Consider the following 18,575-nt stretch of genomic DNA (forward strand, 5'->3'; position numbering starts at 1 on the left):
TAATACTCCCTGCTGACCGGATCACTAATATTCTCTGCTGATCCGATCACTAATACTTTTGCTGGTCCGATCATTAATACTCCCTGCTGATCCGATAATTAATACTCTTCACTGATCCGATCATTAATACTCCCTGCTGATCCGATCATTAATACTCCCTGCTGATCCGATCATTAATACTCCCTGCTGACCGGATCACTAATATTCTCTGCTGATCCGATCACTAATACTTTTGCTGGTCCGATCACTGATACTCCTGATATTTCGATCACGAAAACTTTTTGTGACCTGATCGCTAATACTCCCCGCTGACCCGATCGGGAGTACTTTGTGCACTTCTCCCAGCAGTGTTCTGGGATTAGCTGGCAGCCTGCAGTATCGATGTCCTGTGTACAGATCGCCCCTGCCCCACACCCTCCTCCCTCCTCCTCCTCCTCCTCCTCATCACACGCTACCTCCCCCCACTCCACTCAGCCAAGGACTGTTACTACATGTTTCCTCTGAACTTAGAACAATGATACCTCCGGTGGATGGCTGGATGAGTCTGCCCCTGTTCCCTTTCACTTTTTCTGCCTGTTTTTGATTGTCCTCGTCATTCCTAGGATTATCATCTCCCCTGACTCTGATTGGGAACGATGTGATCGGAGAGGCGCTGGGATTGATCGCACTTCTCTGGAAATGTAAGTGGTGTGTGTTGCTCCTGATGTTGGGGGTCCTTGTTAGTGAATGACAGTCCCTCTTATCTGCTGACTCCTGGATGTCCATCCTTGTATTATGTAATGCTTTGCTAAGTATCATCTGGCTGAGTGTGTGATCGAAGATGGAACGTATGATGGATGGAGATGAGGAGCTCCCTGTACGTAGGAGCTTACCATCTAAATTGAGTAGAAGACACTAAACCTCTAATTCTCTTAAGTCATCTCAAAGCCTGTATGTACTGGCCTTTTAAATGCACAGAATAGGCTCCTTGCAGGCATTCTACATGTGCGTCCATTCCCCGCTTGTGCTGCCATGTAACTAACCTGCAGAATAAGCAACTTTAACGCCCCCATTATTGCGTTTGAGCGTATTATATTCAGGCGTTTTTGTGTGTTTTTTAAAATTCATGTGCAGTACAGGTGCTTTCTTGGGGCAGGATGGTGCGTTTTTGACTCCACGGACTTTTAATTATAGAGGGTGCCTAAAAAAACGTATGTAACGTGTTAGTGCACCTTTTTTTTTTTATTTTTTTTTTTTTTTTGCATGCTCCCATTAAAGTCATTTAAGTGCCAGGATTTGAGCTACATGAGTTTGATGGTTCATATGAGACCAGGCAGAGTCTAAAACAGTGGGAATTTCCATGTTTAGCGTGACAAAGCGCACAGGCGTGTATTTCCACTTTTGCAGTCAAATCTCACCCCACCCCCCACCACCTCACTCTATATGTCCCATTCACACACCATACCAGAAAATACATTAAAAAAATATTTGTGTGTTCCTATTTACACAGCATATATTAAAATATTTTTTAAAAAATGTTTGTGTTCCTGTTTACAAAACATTCCTGAAAATTTAGAAAAAAAATGTATGTCTTCCCTTTCACACAGCATACCTAAAACATAATTTTAAAAATATGTCTTCTCTTTCACACAGCATACCCAAAAATAATAAAAAAAAAATATTTGTCTTCCCTTTCACACAGCATACCCAAACATAATTACAAAAAAATATTTATGTCTTCCCTTTCACACAGCATACATAAAAATAATTATGTCTTCTCTTTCACCCAGCACACTCAAAAATAATTAAAAAAATGTATTTCTTCCCTTTCATACAGCATACCCAAAAATCATTTAAAAAATATTTATGTCTTTCTATTCACTCAGCATAGCCAAAAATATGTGTTAAAATATTTATGTCTTCCCTTTCACACGGCATGCCCAAAAATATTTTTTTTTTTTAAATGTATGCATTCCTATTTACACAGCATAGCTAAAAAATATTTTTAAAATATTTAGGTCTTCCCATTCACACAGCATACCCAAAAATAATAATAAAAAAAAATGCATGTGTTCCCTTTCACACAGCATACCCCAAAATAATTTAAAAAATATTTATGTATGTCTTTCTATTCACTCAGTATACCCAAAAATAATTGTAAAACTATTTATGTCTTCCCTTTCATACAGCATACCCAAAAATAATGAAAAAAATATTTGTCTTTCTATTCACTCAGCATACCCAAAAATAATTGGTAAAATATTTATGTTTTCCCTTTCACACATCATACCCAAAAATAATTAAAAAAAAATATTTGTCTTCCCTTTCACACAGCATACATAAAAAAATGTATGTCTTCCCTTTCACCCAGCATACCCAAAAATAATTAAAAAAATGTATGTCTTCCCTTTCATACAGCATACCCAAAAATAATTTAAAAAATATTTATGTCTTTCTATTCACTCATAATACTCAAATATATTTGTAAAAATATTTATGTCTTCCCTTTCACACAGCATGCCCAAAAATATTTTTTTAAATGTATATAATATAAATGTGTGTGTGTGTGTGTGTATGTATGTGTATGTATATATATATATATATATATATATATATATATATATATATATATATATATATATATATATATATATAATATTATTATTATTATTATTATTTTTTTTTTAAATATTTAGGTCTTCCCGTTCACACAGCATACCTAAAAATAATTAAAAAAATGTATGCAATCTTGTTTACACAGCATACCTAAAAATGATTAAAAAAATATTTATGTCTTCCCTTTCACACAGCATACCTAAAAATATTTTTAAATATTTAGGTCTTCTCATTCACATAGCATAACTAAAAAAAAAAAAAATTAAAAATATGTCTTATCTTTCACACAACATATTTAAAAATAATTTTAAAAAAATGTATGCATTCCTATTTACACAGCATACCTAAAAATAATTTTTTAAATATCTATGTCTTCCCTTTCACACGTTAGATCAAAAAATAATTTTCACAAATCAAAAATGTGCCATGATTCACACAGCGTGCCTAAAATAAATGATGTACAGTATGTAAAGTGCAGCATAAATTGTCAGCATAATTACCTGTAATAAAATTAAGGTTCAATATATTTTTATTGATTCCCAAAAAAAACTAGAGCAAAGGAGGGGGGTACAGAATGAAGAAAAAAAGGGGGGGGGGGGTAGTGGCATACATATCCCGCATAACATGCCAAACATTGTAAACAGTTGTATAAGTGCTTGAAGCAGTTCTTAATAACCCAATGCGATATCCATATTACTTTGGTTACAGGTAATAATATATAACTCATGAGCTAACAGTCGAAGGGGGGTATAGGAGAAGTAAAAGAGGGGGGTGGGATGGGGGAGGGGGGGGAGAACCCAGCAGTATATATATAAGGTGAATTCCTGACATCCGGTATCTCGAACCTTGGGATGGTGACGGAGCCCCCAGAGTTGGGAACCCGAGTGCATCGGATGTCTTAGTGGAGGGTAATCAATATTATATAACATGCATCTGTATGAAATCGCCTGTAATAAAATTAGAGCAGGATTAGAATTAGGACTTTATAGGCAGCTTGTATCTAGAATAACATGTATTGTGCAATTAGGAGACAGACTGAAGGAGCCTTGACATACAATGTATCACTCAAGCCTTGAGATCCTTCACTTTTTGTTAGCACAGATATCCAGTTTACAGTTGATAATGAGATCTGCAGGCACAGTACAGTCAGAGTCAATGATGGTAAACATAACTTCCCAGCCCCCTTCCTAAGACAGGCCATACATGGTTCAAATCTCGGCCGGTTCAGCAGGGAGCGGCCTGAGATTCGAACCGTGTATCGACCAGCTGATTGTACCAAGTTGATCGATCGATCAACTTGGGTACAACCAACATGCCGGGTTTTACCTGTGACTATTTCTAGTGGCTGCTATAACCACTAGAAATAATCACTGTCTTCCCCCAAACCCCCCACCCCCGCCGGAAGAAGACAGTGGCCCGGCAGCAGAAAGGATGTGTTTATAAGGTAATTTCTTTCCTGTCTGTGGTTACGGCCTGCCTAACATAACATAGAAGGGAAAAGCTAAATAGCATTTTTTTTTTTTTTTAAGTTTTCAAAAAAAAAAAAAAAAATATATATATATACACACACACACACACACACACACAGTATCTTACAAAAGTCAGTACACCCCTCACATTTTTGTAAATATGTTATTCTATCTTTTCATGTGACAACACTGAAGAAATGACACTTTTCTACAATGTAAAGTAGTGAGTGTACAGCCTGTATAACAGTGTAAATTTGCTGTCCCCTCAAAATAACTCAACACACAGCCATTAATGTCTAAACCGCTGGCAACAAAAGTGAGTACACCCCTAAGTGAAAATGTCCAAATTGGGCCCAAAGTGTCAATATTTTGTGTGGCCACCATTATTTTCCAGCACTGCCTTAACCCTCTTGGGCATGGAGTTCACCAGAGCTTCACAGGTTGCCACTGGATTCCTCTTCCACTCCTCCATGAGGACATCACAGAGCTGGTGGATGTTAGAGACCTTGCGCCCCTCTACCTTCTGTTTGAGGATGCCCCACAGATGCTCAATAGGGTTTAGGTCTGGAGACATACTTTGCCAGTGCATCACCTTTATCCTCAGCTTCTTTAGCAAGGCAGTGGTCATCTTGAAGGGGTGTTTGGGGTTGTCATGTTGGAATACTACCCTGTGGCCCAGTCTCTGAAGGGAGGGGATCATGCTCTTCTTCAGTATGTCACAGTACATGTTGGCATTCATGGTTCCCTCAATGAACTGTAGCCCCCCAGTGGCAGCAGCACTCATGCAGCCCCAGACCATGACATATCTTTTCATGTGACAACACTGAAGAAATGACACTTTGCTAGAATGTAAAGTAGTGAGTGTACAGCTTGTATAACAGTGTAAATTTTCTGTCCCCTCAAAATAACTCAACACACAGCCATTAATGTCTAAACCGCTGGCAACAAAAGTGAGTACACCCCTAAGTGAAAATGTCCAAATTGGGCTATGTCATAGTACATGTTGGCATTCATGGTTCCCTCAATGAACTGTAGCTCCCCAGTTCCGGCAGCACTCATGCAGCCCCAGACCATGACACTCCCACCATCATATTTGACTGTAGGCAAGACACACTTGTCTTTGTACTCCTCACCTGGTTGCCACTACACATGCTTGACACCATCACTGATTGGCTATCACAGTGATCAGTGAAGCCCGCCCCCGTGTGTTCTTTCTCTGTGAATGGACAAGGATTGATGTAGGTCAGTGCCAGGGTTAGTGTTTGGGTCACAGGTCAGGATCTATATATGTGTGTGTGTGTGTGTGTGTGTGTATATATATATAGTTTCTGGGCTGTACTGCGGGTACATATAACCACTAACACATGTGGTCTCACTGCGATCGTCAGGAGTAGGAGAATTTAAAGGGGTTGTAAAGCTTCAATATATTTTTTTTTTTATTTATAAAAATAACTAACAAACTTACCTATATTTACCTGCTCTGTGTAATCGTTTTGCACTCTTCTTCTAGGGTCCCCCGCCGGCGCCCCAGGCCCCTCTTCATCAGGTACCCCCCCCGGAAAAACACTTTCCATGGGGGTACCACCAGTGCAGGCTCGCTCCTGAGTCCCGCTCCCATGTCACAGCTTTTGATTGACAACAGCGGGACCAATGGCTCCTGCTGCTATCAATCTGTCCAATGAGGAGAGCGACAGCGGCTGGAGCCACTGCGCTCGGGCACATCGCTGGATCGGGCTTAGGTAAGGAAAAAAGGGGGGGGGGGCGCTGCAGCACAGATTGTTTTTCACCTTAATACATATGATGCATTAAGGTGCAAAACCCCTTTAATTTGGGTTGTTCTTTGATGAAAGGTTATAGTAGTAGCAAAAAATATACAGCTACATAAAAAAAAAAAAAAGATTTCTTTTTACTATTTGGGGCCAGTTTTCCTTTGATAATAAAAAAAAAATCAGGAGGTATCCATTACCATTAACCATCAAAAAAGTACATTTTGTCCTTAAAAAAATGTGGTATAATCCACCTGGATGCACAAAGTAGTTGTGGTGATCTGTACAGTTTTTCTAGCACATGTCAAAGTTTCAAAATTGTGCTTAGGCATTTATATTTGTTTTACCCGTAGGCATGAAGGGGTTGAAGCTAGTCCTAGGCTAATATTTAAACACTGGACTTGTTTTGCCATATATGAGGCATTATACGAGGATTACACAGATGTCTGTTTAACTAGTGATAACGAGCAATTAATATTATCCTGTCTACACACATTACAATCCGATTATTTGCTATATTGATAGTCTTTATGAAAGAATCTACAAGCATTTAGAGTATACATAAAATGGTTACATGCAAGCTTACGTCAGCACAGTGAATTCTGAGCAGCGCGCTGACCGTCATCTTACCGTGAAAGGAGTTTGTTGTCTGTTTGCACAAGATTTAAACACGTGTGGACCTTATCACTTGCAATGAATCGCTAAGCACAATACATACAAAGCTCGCTTATATACCATTCAGAGGAACAAATAAAGATATTTGTTCACGTGGGCAATATACATGTACTTTTCAGGACAAACCATTACACAGAACCTTCACTACCTATGGTTAGATTTATGGTCAATGCAATCACACTTCCTACAAATTCTTGTCGCTTAACATGTGCGGGTCGGAGAAGCACGCATTTCCCGACCTGCAGGCAAAACGCAGCACAAGATTGCATGGTATCATAGCACCATGCGGCTCCGTGCAGCTCCGTGTGACTGCGGTTTAAAAAAAAAAAAAAGGGTTGGGGACTTTTTTTCCCCAGTGTTTTTTCCCACATGTACAACCGCCTATTCAAATGAATGGGCCGTTGTGCTCGCGCAAATGCACCGCCACAGAACCACAAGGACGTAAACCAAGACCTAGACACAGGTATATATTTTTTCCTCCAGGGTGAAACTTTTTAGGGTGGTTACTGGTCTTGCAATCTGGGCATTCGTCCCAGGGTGCATATTAGAGGTCGACCGATATGGGTTTTTCTCTGGCTGATGCCGATATTTAAAAATCGGGGCGGCCGATGGCCGATATATGATGCCGATTTTTGCTGCCAATATTTTAGGCTGATTTTTTTTTCTTTTTTTGGCAGGTGGCACTGGTTGGCACTGGCAGGTTTCACACTGAGCCCATATAGTGTAACTGTGTGTGAAACTGACATATGTACCTGAATGCAGAGAGAGAGAACAGCTGTCAAAATTCAGCGGTGATGTCGGGACCCGGGGTGGGCAGGGCCCAGCAGCCATTAATGATTGGGCTGCTTAAGAAAAGGGGGCGGGGCCACATACATGTAGCGGCCCGCCCAGATCCCATCCCATTGGCTTGTGTTTGATAGCTGCTGGGTTCCGCCCACCCCTGACATCAACGCTGAATTCTGACAGCTGGTCTCTCTCTACATTCAGTTACTTATGTCAGTTTCACACACTCAGCGGCTCTGGCAAGCGTCAAGCGCCGCTCTGCCAATGGAGTGTGGGGAAGGGAGGAGGAACACTTGTGAGTCGACAGGGCATGGTGCGATTAAATCTGCCGAATTTGCATAATAATCCCCTGATGCCAATTTCTTAAAAATGATGAAGTCTAATAAGACGAAATGCGTCGGCAGACTCCACTGCCTGCCATAATTTTACTTGAAGCGCTTTTTTTTACTACGGAAATGTAAGTTGTTTACTTATTTTAATAAATCTGTTTTACAAAATGGTATTATGCTATGTGGCCCCCCTTCTTTATTCCTATATGGGCTATCCATCTGAGATGATCTATGGGAAGGTCTGCCATCCATTCTAAAGTTCCGTCAGGAGTCTGGATATGTTTGGGAGTCTTGTCGCCATCTAATCGTGAGGCCCTTCCTTCTCATTGCCCGTTGGGGCTACAAGCTTGATCGACTCATTGAACGTACGTTCCTATGAGTTCAATCCTTCCGGTAAGCCTTCACTTTTTCTCTATGTGGAGGGTCCATCACATCTTTGCATGCGTTACCCACGTGGTGAATAAGGAATTATATACTTTTTTGGACTAACATCAGCCTCTTTCAGTCTAAAAAACACCTGAAGATCATCAAAGACTTTATTTGTTAATTTGTCATATTTTGAATCCATTGTTGATCGATATAGACGTTTCTTTACTCTTATAAATTTATATAAGTTTTTAAATTTACAAGCGCTACACTTGTCTATGCAATTTCTTAAAAATGCCAAATATCAGCCGATATATTGGTCGACCTCTAGTGCATATTGCCCTAATTGTTCGTACTGCTTGGTTCATTATCCAGCCGCAGTACCTGTCAGACTCTCATAGAAAAGCATAGGCTGTTCCTGGACGAAAGCGAAAGTTCATTTGAGTTTGACCACTTTAGTGTTTTTTTTCTTTGTTGTGTAATTTTTCTTTTGATTTTATATTATGCGTATGACCGTAAATTCTCTGTAAAATTTGGTTAACCTAATTGTGAGGTTGAGGAAATTTATGTGAGTTGAGGTTTGAACTTGTGCCTGAAGAGAGAAAAAACCCCCAGATCTTATTGTATGTACAGCTGGATTAACCAGCTTCAGTAGGATTTGCCACACAGTCCCTGTCTGTATTGGCTTTTCTTAACATTCTTACTTTGGAGGAACCTTTGAAATCAATTTCAGATCCTGGGGAACGCCTGCTAAAAATGATTAATATTACAGCTCAGGGTATATAACATAAGAAGTGATCTATTACATTAGTGATTAATGGAAAATTGCCCCCTTTCGGTGGTGGTTAACCTAAGTGGAAGATCAATTCACCGTTTTTCTGGTCAAGGAACTCTTAGCAACCTTAAGAGAAACCCTAGGCTTCCATAGAACTTTGGTTGGGAAAGGCTGGTCTACATTTTTAGCAGTGTTTCCACTCATGTAGAAGGCTCATTATACAGTTTTGGTGTGCTTAGAAATCCTTGTGAATAAAATTTGTCTGCAGGGTGGTTGTGCTGTGCATGCAGCTTCTCTTGTGCCGTGTACACACGGCCAGACTTTTCGACCAAACTTGTCCGACGGAATTCGACCGTGTGTGGGCTTCGTCGGACCTGCAGCAGACCTTTTCTGTCGAAAATGTGACGGACTTTAGATTTGGAATATGTTTCAAATCTTTCTGACGGACTGGAGTCCGGTCAAAAAATCCGCTCGTCCGTATGCTAGTCCGACGGACGAAAACCGACGCTAGGGCAGCTATTGGCTACTGGCTATCAACTTCCTTATTTTAGTCCGGTGTACATCATCACGTATGAATCCGTCGGACTTTGGTGTGATCGTGTGTAGGCAAGTCCGTTCGTTAGAAAGTCTGTCATAACTCCGTCAAAAAAAAATGTCTGACCTTTGATGCCGAAAAGTCCGCCAGTGTGTACAGGGAATTAGAAGTCTTAAAACCTATTTGTTTCGTTTTGAAACTGGTGTTGGTGCAGGCAAACCAGTCAGTTATTCATTTCTATCAAGAGATCTTCCTCCGAAAAATAGGACGGTGGATTGCAAAATAAAGGATGTTGAATATTGGGATGAAGGATGTTAAATGGTGGATGTTGGGATGAAAGATGTAGGATAATGGGCGATGGGATGAAAGATGTAGGATTATGGGTGGTGGGATGAAGGATGTTGAATGGTGGATGGTGAAATGAAGGCTGTAGAGTGATGGGTGGTGGGATGAAGGATGTTGAATTATGGGTGCTACAGCAGCCGCGAACCTGTGTAAATCTGATAAGTCGGCTATCAGGTGAGTGGGTGGCTGATCACTCACCTGATTGTCCCATGCACCCCGGTACATTCACCCCCCATCCCATATACACCCCCAGGTTGAGGGTAGGGAGACCAGCTCAGCTGTTCCCTGATTTCACTGATCGAAAGGTTTCTGTTCATTGGAGGCAGGGGTTTTGGCTTTTTGGAATTTGAGGAAGGACGTCTGAGGGTTCTTCCAACTTCTCCTGTATTCCTTCCCAGGCCTATAGGATTTTGCATCCCTGTATCTCTCCGGGAGATTGCGCTTAAAGGGAGGCGCCCTTTGTTGTTTTGGTCTTCTGTCTGAAGGGATAAGACCTGACTTCCCGCCTGTCACTTTAGAAATTGCTGTATCCAGCTTTGCTCCAAAGAGGTTTACCCCGTCATACGGAATCCGGCACCAATTAGATTTTGAGGCAGGGTCGGCCGACCAGGGTTTAAGCCATAACGCCCTCCTGGCCATTACAGTGGCTAACATGGATCTTGATGCGGACCTAATAGTGTCTATGGAAGCTTCCACCACAAAGTCCCCTGCAAGGCTGAGTTCTTGTAAGGCCTTAATGATCTGGTCCTGATCTGCACCCTTGGTGACGAGTTTTGCGGTATTTGATGACCAACCGGAAATAGCTCTCCTAACAGCGGCCAGTGCCACTGCTGGTCTGCAGGTGCCCCCGGCAAAAAGGTAAGCCCTCTTGAGGTCCGTATCCACCTTTCTGTCCAGCACATCCCTGAACATCACTGCGTCCTCAATGGGGAGCGTCACGTGCCTGGCTAGGCGCATCAAAGAGGCGTCTACCACTGGAGGGGAAACCAAGGGAGATACCTTGGGCTCTTTCAGAGGATACAATTTAGTAAGTCTGTTGGATAGACTAATTTTCTTCTCCGGATTCTGCCATTCCTCCTTAATAAGCTCATCCAGCTCCTCTATGAATGGAAAGGCTTCAGGAACTCTCTTGAGATTCGGGAAATACTTCCTTTGCTTCTGCTGTACCTCCTCAGGTTCCTCCCAGTTTATCGCTTCCTTGACCGATTTCACAAAGGGTCCTATGAGCGAAAAATCAAACCCAGCTGATGCCTCCAGCTCTTCATCGTCTGACGGGAATTCTTGTTCCCTTGACGTGCTGGGATGGGATGGTGAGGTGCTCTGGGCTGTAGCCTCCGCATCTGGAGTTGAGACATGCAGAGCAGGGACTCCGGTAGGCTCTATAGTAACCAGCTCCTTCTCCCTGGTGGCTTCATCCGTACATCTGCGGCAGGCCAGTTTGTCTGGTAGGGCTGTGGCCCCGCATACCCAGCAAGCATTCCCCGCTGGACGAGGAGGATGTACAGGAGACTGACGTCTACGTGCAGGGGATCTTCAGTGATAGGAACATCTATGCCTAGAGTAGGAACGACTCCTCCTACGGCTTCCCCTGTGGGCTGAGCGACTTCTGCCGCGTGAGCGGCTTCGCCTATGGCTGGAATGGCTTCTCCTGCGTGAGGTCTCTCTTCTCCTTGATTTTGACGACCTTGATGACCTGGTAGGGCTGACCAATTAGGCAGCATTAGTACGATCCTGCTCTCTTTTTCAATCTTCACTACTTACCATGGAAATCCCCCCCCCCCATTTCCTATTGGGCTGATGGTGATCTGCTGGGGCAGCGGCCTCCATGGAAAGGAAAACTGTGATACACCTGGGAGAGATACAGGCAGGTATAAACATGCAAGCAGCCAATCAAAGGTACCAGGAGAAAGGAGAAACACTTACCCCAAGGGGGGAACGCCAGAAGTGAAAACACAGCTGTTAATACAGTCAGGGTATCTTCAGGTAACCGGAGGAATCACAGAATGACAGTCTGAGACTTTTAAAAGAGCCGCCATGGCCGCCGAGGTCACGTCCCGTTCGCGCATGCGCAGTAGCGACGCGCCCCGCTTGGCGCCATCTTGGAACCTGCCAAAACACACCAGGACTTCCTGAGAGCACACACCACGCATGCGCGGAAGCGCCAAGACACTCGTTGCACCATGGGGAGGCACAGAGGGACTACAACACCCAGGAAGCCACACCACGAGATGAAAAGACCAATGGAGACCGCTGCACACAACTAAGCCTATTTAAGGCTTATACTGAAGCTGCAACATACCCCTGAGATCACCAGAGTGGGGTTCCTTCCATCTAGCTCGTTTAGAGGCTGTACAAGCAAGGACTGCCACCCAGGAGAGGCTAGAACCTGGCTGGGGCCTGGTTCGGTCCTGCAGGTGAGGAAAAATAAGAGAATACTGGGGCGGGGGCCCTCTCTACAATTTATAGCTATGTGGTCAGGTTGTGGGGGCGGAGTCACAACCCAAAGTGTATGCTGCCATGATGCGACAGGAAAAGTTATTTACAAATTAAAGAAATTGTTTTTTTTTTTTTAATTTAGCAGTCTTTCAATGTGAAATGTGTAAATATATGATAATATATATGTGTAAAAATATTCACTAACAAAGCAAACAAAAAAAAGAAGAAGAAAAAAAGCAGGAAAATAATAATTCAATGGAGGAGAGGGAGTTAATTAAGGCTGATTAGAGTATATTAAGGGTTATTAAGAGGTTAAACAGAGGAACATTTGTTCGTCCCTTTGATCTGCAGATGAAGAAACTGAAATATACAAAAAGAAACAATGTTTCTTTTTATTTTAGTGTTTCAGCAATATTGGTAATAAACATTGCTGGCTTTTCCAATTACCGGACTTCTTTAACACTGGGGAGACCCACTGACAGCTTAAAGAACCGAGTCTGAAAGTATGGGTTTCAGGTATCGGGTGCATTTGCACAAGCACCAATTCTTGTGCAAATACTCAGTATCTGCACCGATAGTGATACTAGTATCGGTGCAAACCTAGTGTTTATGTATGGGCCTTTTCTTACCTTGAAAAGTTCATCGTTTTATGTATGTAGTTAGGTTCAAATTGGTGGATGCTGTATCCATACCAGGGCTAATGCAAATGGCCATCTAGAGCCTACATCATCCAGATTAGCGTATTTCTGCGGCAGATAGGGACATGTGTTTCCGATCAAACACAGACAGGAAGCCTCACTGACAGGTTGACACTGTTTTATGACTGTTTGTATGTAAGCACACATGGAGAGATTACCTGCGGTTAGGGACAGATGTATGTCATATGTTATAAAGAAAGCATAGCCTATCCTAGAATATAAATACTTTTTATGCAGACGATACCAACATCCCAATGTGGTGACAGGCTCACAGGCATGGGGATGTGCAACACACAGTGTTCAGCATTTTTTCTGATACCAGGGGAAAGGCATCTAGGGAGCATCCAGTGTACATGAACCCCAGTTCTTCCATCTGCTCATCCCCCAGAGTTATTACCTTTTGTACCACTTGCCCCACCCTATTCGATTGTAAGCTCATATGAGCAGGGCCCTCTTAACCCTCTTGTATTTTATTGTAACTGTATTGTCTCCCTTTATTTTGCAAAGCTCTGCGTAAACTGTTGGCACTATATAAATCCTGTATAATAATAATAATAATAATAATGTTGCCTTGTAAGTCCCTTTTGTAATTTAACAAGGATAGTAAAGGAGAGTTTTTTTAGTTTTTGTGCATATTAAGGCCCCCTCCACACGTTGGAGTCTGCCTGCTCAGCGAGGAATCTGTCCGCTGATCACTGCTGAACAAGCGGATGGCTGGTCTTTGTCCACTCCACTTATGCAGAACAGACACAGCCCGCTCTCCTCTATGGGCAGTCGGATGTAAACGGACCGGCTGTCCGTTTTACACCTTACCTCCATCTGATCCGCCAGACGGGTGGGGAACTTATCCCTATCCGTCTGTTTTTAGCGGAACTGATCGGATGTCGGCAGGTGTGAACGGACACATGCTCGTTGACCCCAGCCGCTCCATAGAGGAGACTGGAGGGTCTGATCGGATCTGCCTGAAAGCTGATCGGTGGACTGGATCGGTCCGACCGTGTGAAAGGGACCTAATTGAGTTATTTTGTTTGATTAATGGCCAGTGATTTGTCACCCTTTGGATACTTTGGGTGGATACTTGTCTGTGTTCCCTCCATATGTACATATACCATACATTATGGTACCTTAAGGCCAGCTTTACACTGAGCCGCGGCCGCGTTAGCGCTACATCGCTGCTCATTTTAGCTGCGCTTTTCGGCTGCTAGCAGAACGCTTTTAACCCCCTGTAGCGGCCGGAAAAGGGGTTAAGCAGGCCCCTTTTGCGGCGCTTCCGAATCGCTTTTCAGGCTTCCATTTCAATGGGCAGGGTTCCCAAACTATTCCATATATGTTTTCACCTATACATTCTTTCACCTATTTTTTATATCTGAGGCAAAAAATACTCATAACCACCTCGGCCAATTTGGAGAGGTGAGGGGAGTAGATTACCACCTAATCAGAACAGCGTCACACCCATCCATATACTCCTTTATAGCTCAGCTTTCTGCACTCTGGTGGTGATTGCTTCTGGGGGGGGCAGCAGTTCTAAACCACCTAAACCAAGTTTTTACCTACCTCCACTGCGCGGGGTTATTATCTAATTATCAAAGGGTTCCCAAACTTCTCCAAAGGTGCTACTTGCAGGACTTTTCCTAACGTCCCGCAAGCACGCCGCCCCAGTGTGAAAAGTCACACTGAAATGAATGGGAAAACCACCTCAGTGTGAAGCTGGCCTAAGGCTGGGTTCACACTGATGCAAATTGGATGGGGGTTTCCCCTCATCCAATTCACATGACAGGAGACTGTGTGACCAACTTTCAATGGAGCCAATTCACACATCCCGGGGGCGGCTGCGGCGCGCACTAGAAAAGGGTCCTGTGCGTCTTTGGCTTCTTTTCAGTTGTGAATTATGCCAAAAAATCGGTGCTGATTAGCACCTGAAATGGTGTACAGGGACACACCGGACCAAAGGAATACAATGGATAGTGGCGCAGGTTATAGTATGTAGCATGAGATCTGAGTCCATACAAGAGTCCTTTGAGCTATTAAGCTCTGTGTGAGAAAACAGTGTATGGAGACAGAGCAGCCTTGCAGGGGGAGCCGAAGCACACTCCAAACATGTAGAGAGAAAAAAACAGGAAGCAGGCGCCTCTTAGATAAGACTCTAGTCATTTAACCACTTGCCGACTGCTGTACACCGATATACGTCGGCACCATGGCAGCGTTGGGCAAATGGGCGTACCTGTACCTCCCCTTTAATTGATGGGGTTAGTGGGCGCGAGAGTAGACTCAATGTCCGCCGGTCTCCCGGCGATCGTGTCACGATGCCGCAGAACGGGGACATGCCTATGTAAACAAGGCATCTCCCCGTTCTGCCTTGTGTCATGACAGAGATCACTGCTCCCTGTCATATAAAAACCACAGAGGAGATCGAATAGCACCAATAGAAAGCTCTATTTTTGGGAAAAAAAGGACGTCGATTTTGTTTGGGTGCAATGTCGCACGACCGCGCAATTGTCAGTTAAAGCGGCTCAGTGCCGAATCGCAAAAAGTGCTCTGGTCAGGAAGGGGGTAAAATCTTCCGGGGCTGAAGCGGTTAATAGACAAAGTGCATTAACAACACTCACTTTTAAGTATCATTAATCACGCACAGTAGAGTCCTGTTACACTGATCTCCGCCACAGCTTCCAGCAGGGGTCACGTCCTGTGAATCCGAGCATGGCCGGCGTCCTGTCCAGCAGCGGTCTTTCGGCGTGCGAACAGAGTCCAAAGCGAGGCTTGGAAGGCAGCTGGTGGATCACAGGGGAGCGCTGGAACACAGCATGTAGCGTGATGGCAACACGTTTCCGAGCATGCGCACTAGGGGGATGTCTTTAGCGGGCGCTCCTAACTCAAGCTGAGAGAAAGGAGCGCGCACTAAAGACATCCCCCTCGGAAACGTGTCGCCATTACGTCCGTGACGCCATCACGCCGCATGCTGTGTTCCAGCACTCCCCTGTGATCCACCAGCTGCCTTCCAAGCCTTGCTTTGGATTCACAGGACGTGAGCCCTGCTGGAAGCTGTGACGGAGATCGGTGTAATCGGACTCTACTGTGCCTGATTAATGATACTTAAAAGTGAGTGTTTTTAATGCGCTCTGTCTATTAAATGACTACAGTCTTATCTAAGAGGCGTCTGCTTCCTGTTTTTTTTTTTTTTTTTTCCTCGACACACCGGACCACCTGCCGTGAGCTGTGTTCGCAGCTAGTGTGAACCCAGCCTGAAAGTCCCGCTATTAGCCCTATAAGGGCATCCTTGGCTTTGGGTGCATGTCTGCCCCTTCTCACCAGAGATTGCTTCATGTGCGATTTCACATTTAAAAGCCACAGAATTTAAAAGCCGCAGAAAGTATCAGACTATTATTGCTTTATAAAAGGCTTCCTGTCTGCGTTTTGATTGAAAACCTATGGCTGCACCCTCTGCAGAGATACACTGATATGGACGGTGTACAGCAGTGTTTCTCAACTCCAGTCCTCGAGGCGCTCCCCAACAGGTCATGTTTTCAGGTTAGCCAATTTTTTTGCACAGGTGATTTGATCAGTTTCACTTCCTTAGTAATTACCACAGCCGTTTCATCTGAGGGAAATCCTGAAAACATGACCTGTTGGGGTGCCTTGAGAAACACTGGTGTACAGCATGAGCCCCGAAGGTCAGAAGATCGGGGTTCGTGCAGTTTCGCGTCTGCTACAATAGCTACAATAGCGTGACTCCTGGAACATTTACATGCACGTGTTCTTTTTTCCCTTGTTCTTTTTTGTGCAGCTGTGTTTCCTTCACGTAAGTTCATGTAACATAAAACGCACTGAGCTAGCGAGGAGTAGTATGAAGGGAATGTGTTAAAGTGTGATGGGACCGTCGTAACTTAATAGCCTTTAATTATTCAGTTTCTGCTAAGTCAGGATGAAGAGCAGTTTATGATGATGCATGGGTCTGGATGTATTTGTTAAATGGATGTTAATGTTTATTGCATGTAATAACTGTTGGGAGTGTAAGTTGGAGTTGTGTTAGTGTTCTACTTTGCGGTGTATATTTAAAGCTGGCGCATGTGTTATGATCGTTTATTGAAAGTAAAGCGGTTGCCGTCGTTTAGTATGCCGGTCCCATTCATTACCAGACCATTGCTAAGCTTTCAGTGCTGTGATAGTTTGACTGACAATTACTTTGTCATGAAACAGTGTACACAAATTGTTTTCTTTATGTACCATATTTATCGGCGTATAACACGCACATTCATTTTAAGAGGGAAGTTTCAGGAAAAAAAACTTAAACTTTAAATAAGGAACTTTTGAAGCAAAATAAGGGTCAGTGCCCATCTGCAGCCTCACAAGTGCCATCAATGCAGCCTCATCAGTCCACATCAATGCATCAATGCAGCCTCACAAGTGTCATCAATGCAGCCACCTCACCATTGCCATCAATGCAGCAGCCTCACCATTGCCATCAATGCAGCAGCCTCACCATTGCCATCAATGCAGCAGCCTCACCATTGCCTTCAATGCAGCAGCCTCACCATTGCCATCAATGCAGCCGCCTCACCATTGCCATCAATGCAGCAGCCTCACCATTGCCATCAATGCAGCCACCTCACCATTGCCATCAATGCAGCAGCCTCACCATTGCCATCAATGCAGCCGCCTCACCATTGCCATCAATGCAGCCGCCTCACCATTGCCATCAATGCAGCCGCCTCACCATTGCCATCAATGCAGCCGCCTCACCATTGCCATCAATGCAGCCGCCTCACCATTGCCATCAATGCAGCCGCCTCACCATTGCCATCAATGCAGCCGCCTCACCATTGCCATCACTGCAGCCTGATCGATGCCCATCTGCAGCCTAGAGGGGACAGGGAGGGGGGCGGGAGGAGCCCCGACAGATTACATACAGTGAGAATCTCCTATGATAGACAGAACAGTGGTCCAATGCCGGCCCAGGAGACGGGACTTCCTATTACAGAGGCCACCAAGTAAACAGGAGATTCTCACTATATGTAATCTGATGGCGCTCATCCCGCCCCCCTCCCTGTCCCCTACAAGGCAGCTAAAATTTAAGTATTGGCGTATAACAAGCACGCGCTATTTGCACCCGATTTTCAGGGTAAAAAAGTGCGTGTTATACGCTAATAAATATAGTATTTATTTTGAGGCAGAGTGTTCTTTTATGACTTCAAAGTGTTACTAAACCCAGGACCCTACATTCACTATATCTGGTCTCCCACAGTACGCAGAACATGGAAATGCAATTATTTTAGTAATTAATATAAACTGCCAAATACCTTTTTCTTATCAGCAGTATATAGCAGTCTTGAGACTTCTAGCAGTTCTTGGTAAAGCTTGTAGGAGGCATTTTCATATTGCACTGGCTGTCCTATTAGGATGCAAGACCCCTGACTCTCTGTCTGGACATGTCTCTGTCTGGCTATTATTTTAGTAAATATAAACAGCTAAATACCTTTTCTCATCAGCAGTATATAGCAGTATTGTTTCTAGTTAAAGCTTGTAGGAAGAGTTTTCATTCTGCTCTGACTGTCCTATAAGGCTGAAGGACCCCTGACTCTGTCTGGACAGTGCTGATTGGCCCTGTGCTGATCACATGCAACCTCCTAAGAAAAAAAAAAACTCTGTAGCAATACACACCAAACTGAGCATGTGCAGCCTGACTCCAAAGGCTCTGTTTTATGCGGACCTGTTCTGGAGTCAGTGGAAGAAGAGGAGGATCTGTGCATACAGGATCAAGCAGCCTTTTTACACACTGCAGAGAATTAACCCCTTATGTTCCACAGTG

General features: G+C 43.8%; 1 protein-coding gene across 4 annotated transcripts in view; it reads left to right on the forward strand.

Moving 5' to 3' along the window:
- The window catches only part of ST3GAL5 (ST3 beta-galactoside alpha-2,3-sialyltransferase 5), a 248,597-nt gene that overhangs the window by 57,027 nt on the left and 172,995 nt on the right, over positions 1-18,575 (forward strand). The window contains exon 1 of one of the 4 annotated variants that reach the window (XM_073610965.1): positions 465-680. The exons of the other annotated variants lie outside the window; for them this stretch is intronic. The gene's annotated coding sequence lies outside the window, so the exon portion shown is untranslated. Of the gene's footprint in view, positions 1-464; positions 681-18,575 lie in introns of those variants that run through there. 4 annotated transcript variants of the gene reach the window in all.

The sequence above is a fragment of the Aquarana catesbeiana genome, linkage group LG01 (assembly GCF_042186555.1).
Source record: "Aquarana catesbeiana isolate 2022-GZ linkage group LG01, ASM4218655v1, whole genome shotgun sequence".
Taxonomy (NCBI): Eukaryota; Metazoa; Chordata; class Amphibia; order Anura; family Ranidae; genus Aquarana; species Aquarana catesbeiana.